Genomic DNA, 4,492 nt, shown 5'->3' with positions numbered 1-4,492 from the left:
ATGTCCTTCACTTTGATATCATTAACATCAAGGGGTCAAGGTTTGGCTGGTTAGCATGGCCCCATTATCCACTGCTGGTTGATGCCGTAACTGCACCATCTGGCAGCAAAGAACTACCAGGCAGCTCTCACAACAGGTACTGTAGACCTATTATGTGAAATCTAAAAATAATAAAAACAACAATGCATGGATTGTTTCATTAGATTAAGTTATATTATTGCATTATATTATATGATATATTGTTATTACATATTCATAAACATATGCATAATTATACTAACATAAGACAACTGTCTAGCTCTTCATAACTCATTAAACATGCATATATGCTCATTTGTGTGAAACAAATTGCACTTACAAGTCAATGTTGTTGTTGTTCCACAACACAGGTCATTTCTAAAATATATTAACTAATTCTGATTAATTCTCACAGAAACAAACATTTTTTCAAAGTCTGATATTGGGTGATTGTGTAGGATATCAGAGACTGAATCGGACAAATTTAAGATGTGATCAGACCATTGAAACATGAGGAGCTGGTATTCCCAAGGAAAACAGGACAATGTCATAAATTAGATTCTGGCACCACTAGTCTGAAGCAAGCAAACTAACCAACTCTTTCACAGAACAGCTTACAACCTTGAGACAAAAGAACACTTATTAATAATTCCAATTCAGGAAGGAGACTGTCAAATTTGTTGCAAGTAATCAAGACTGATGGTCACATGTAAACATGTGATAGAAAATCACGAGCTACAGACTCTCTTGGGCAGGTCTTCACCCATACAAGACAAAGACTTGAATTCCTTAGGAGACCTTTTAACCTCTCTCTGGTCGTCACAGAACATGCCTCTTATTATCCATAGAACTACACACTAGAGACAATCTGTTCATATGTACTAAAACTCATCTTAAAAGGACCTACACTGTAAAAACTAATCTATAGAATTTACCCAATAAATGTGAGGTAACAATTTGCATTGACTTTGGTGGGGTAGATTTAATCCCATATATTGAGTATAAACTATCTGAAGTAAAAAGCTATTAAATACTTGCATAAATTGGGTAACAATACCTCACATTTATGTATATATTCAACAGCTACTTACTCATTAAAATTAGGTAAAAATTATCTCTTCAAATCAAAGTTAATTAATAACAATTACTTATTCAGAGAAGGTAAAATGTACCCCCCACAATAAAGACATTCAGATGGCTCATCAGATCAATGTTTTTAATCCAAAAAATCCTATGAAACACTCAAAATTTTAGCTTTACACAACATTTCAAGTAATGAACCTGTTTTATTACTTGCTGATCTATCAAATGTTGTTTCAATAATAAAGCATATCCCTGTTTTAGGACATCCAGATCAGAGCAGAAAAGAGAAGTGAGGAGAGAAGGGAGCAGAGAAGAGAAAATGAAAGGAGAAGTGAGGGGATCAGAGCAGTGCTGGATGTCCAATCACATTAAGATTTTCTTGTATCTACTCTTAGAATAAACTCTTTGTCTCTCTTCAGATTTACACAACAGTGACTGACCAAATCTGTGGTCCTGGAACATTCATATAACAAATAACCGAACAGCCTTGTTTATATGCAGCAATGATGCATCAAATTATCAAAAAACACAATAAAGTGCTAAATAAAGTACAACAGCTTCACACAACAATGAATAAATTGACTTGTTTTTGAGCTTGCTCTCACTCTCAAAGATAGGATGAGAATAAAAGAAACAAACAAATGGGGAGGGAAAGAGGGTAGAAGGAGAGAGAGAGAGAGAGAGAGAGAGAGAGAGAGAGAGAGAGAGAGGATGGATCTGTGTCTGTGTGTGGAGCAAATAAGGGAAAATATAATTCTTTATAAATATAAAGAAAAATATAAAACTACACTCCATTACAACTCCATTAAAAGTATGTCCAGACAAAAGATCCTCTTCGAACAAGAGGGGAAATGTCTGTCTACTGCATGAGCTTATTTTTGAGGCTGTGGACCTTTTTCAGTAGTTTTGCCCCGTCAATTTCCAAAAAAAGTTTTTGAAAAGCTTCAAACGTGTTCTTCAGCTCCTTTGGATATTCGATGTTGATTGCATAAATGAGTCCCATCAGCAGTATGCATGCCTTTGTTCGGCTTCCACATCCTTCCATCACTTGGTTTCCCTCGATCACAATAGACAAATCTGATGGATCCTCCTCAGCCATGACATTGTGCTTCACAATCACCTTCATCGTATTGTCTGTGTAGTCCTCACATTCCTACATGTTAAAAAGAAACAAACAAAAAGCATACACTTTTATTTTATTTAAGATGCTGTTTCAATATATTTCAGTTTATCTAAAAGGAGAGCAGAGGGGGAGTGGAAGGCAAAAGGAGAAGGTGGATACGAGAGGAGAGGAGAGGAGTATCCCTTGAGTTAATCAAAAATCTGTTATCAATATGACATACCTGGCAGTCATGGAAAAGATCTTATCTTTCACCGAGGTAGTTAATGAGGCAGCAGACAACAGCATCTCTTTTTTTCTCAATGTTCTGTGTCTGTAGGGAGATACAATTTAGTGATAAGACTGTTAGCGGAGTGGGGAGTGATTTACATATACTAAGACCGAATTCCAGCCCTGCAACAGACTGGCGACCTGTCCAGAGTGAACCCTGCCCCATCGCCTGATAAATGCTGGGTTGGCTCAAGTGGAGTGGACTCGACCTAAATGCTCATGTATTAGTCTGCTGTGTTTCAGCAGGTCAAATCTTTTTGATGTTGTGAATTTGCACAACTTGCATTTCCAGTTCATTTTCCCATAACTGAGGACTTTAGTTAAGGTTTAAGGACAATGTGATTTATTTTATTTGGAAAACTTGCATACCTGCACAGGATACACTTGTGGTGGGGACGTGGGTGGATGTGTCAACACTAGAACTGGTAACAGTAGTCTATCAGTGAGTCTCTGCTTGTGGAGGACAGGCAAGAGGAACTGAAGAGAGGGCAAATAGCGAGTGTCCACATACACAGACTCTGCCTGCAACAGAAATAAAAACAAAAATTACACAAAACAAATTATCAGACATGTAACTTACCTGGGTTAGATTTTGTACAGATGATTTTGGGTTTACCTCAATATAACGCAAATAATCACCCCCTTTGGTTATTCGGGTGGGTGTTTAATACGCAAAATAGATTATAACCCCAGACGTTTAAAAGAACCAGGCGGCTATTTGCAGACCGGTGATTAATTGGGGAAATATGGTAGTTTATCAGTGCTCCTCTGATCTGGGCAGTCTGTCTGTCTGACAACGGCCGGTCATGCAGAAATAACAGACTGTGTAACGTTACTGACTTAAATAAAGGCATTGCAATTACATATATTAATATTCATGGTTCATATAATTAGCTTCATAGATGTAATGTGCTTCATAGAACATATTACAAAATTATGAAAACATTTATTAAGCACTGATGTTCTAACAATAACAAATATAATATAAAATCAATTCTAAAATGTTGTACGTGATCCCAAACTTTGGTGCAGCAACAGTTGGTGTTTTCACACACACTCGTGGGATACAGTGGTAACGTTACTATGTTTTTATTTTTAATCCTGCGCCCATTCAATATATTAGAAAAAGCTAGCGTTGACTAGTTTCTAACCTTAAAACCAGCGGTCAGACGTAAAAAGTACACCACGATGGCATTTCAACTTACCGGTAGTTGTGACGGTGAAAGCCCGGGACACAACAAACCGATGGCAAAGAACTAACGTTAGCAGCGACGAAAGCAGACGTGCCGTTGCCTTGCGTTGGCCTGGGGTCAATTTGTTTATTTGAACACATCAAACCGACGCGTGGAACACAATAATCCAAGTTGCCTGACCGACGGTCCGACGTTGCCCAACGGCCGACCGTCGGCTTGATGTGTCCCGGGCCATGGTGACGCCAGCGAGAGATTCAAACTTTAATTTCAAGTAATGGCATGTTAAACAAACGAACGCCGAATACAAGTGAAGTGTAATATCTCATAATTAAAAAATATACATACAGCACTCCTATGTAAATAGCTTACCTTCACTTCTGCTGTTCGATGGCAGCCAGAGAGAGGATCCAGCGTCGCCCACACTCACTCAAAAACGCGGACTGACGCATGGCGCATGCGCAATTTAAAGCAAAAAAACTCACGGTTTGGGGGTATATTCTACTGCATTTTTCTATGTGATGGTTCTTACTGTTGACGAATGGGTAGCATATGTAGAATTTACCCATTACTTTAGAATCCGTTGGCTGGCTGCAATAATCATGTAAATTTTATATGGTTTCCACAGATTATATTTACCACTCTCCAAAATCACTTTTTTCAGTGTATGAGTTATTTATCTGCATAGAAATAACCTATATTATGTTTGTAACCCACACATTAGATTATCATGTTTTAATCAAATATTATGTATGTTTTTTTTTAATCACTATTGAATAGCTGAAAGATTCAGATGCGTGTTTGGTATGTA

General features: G+C 37.6%; 1 long non-coding RNA gene across 1 annotated transcript; it reads right to left on the bottom strand.

The window, feature by feature from the left end:
• Positions 1-1,221: 1,221 nt before the first annotated feature.
• On the bottom strand, positions 1,222-4,121 carry LOC306872547. The gene is made up of 4 exons (XR_013784421.1): positions 4,054-4,121; positions 2,861-3,013; positions 2,445-2,534; positions 1,222-2,254 (listed from the first exon to the last, which is right to left on the bottom strand). It is a non-coding gene; the product is annotated as an uncharacterized lncRNA (long non-coding RNA).
• Positions 4,122-4,492: the final 371 nt, after the last annotated feature.

The sequence above is a fragment of the Barbus barbus genome (assembly GCF_936440315.1).
Source record: "Barbus barbus genome assembly, chromosome: 7".
In the NCBI taxonomy this organism is placed as follows: domain Eukaryota; kingdom Metazoa; phylum Chordata; class Actinopteri; order Cypriniformes; family Cyprinidae; genus Barbus; species Barbus barbus.
The sequence above is the reverse complement of the archived record's forward strand: the minus strand, read 5'-3'. Positions and strand labels throughout refer to the sequence as shown.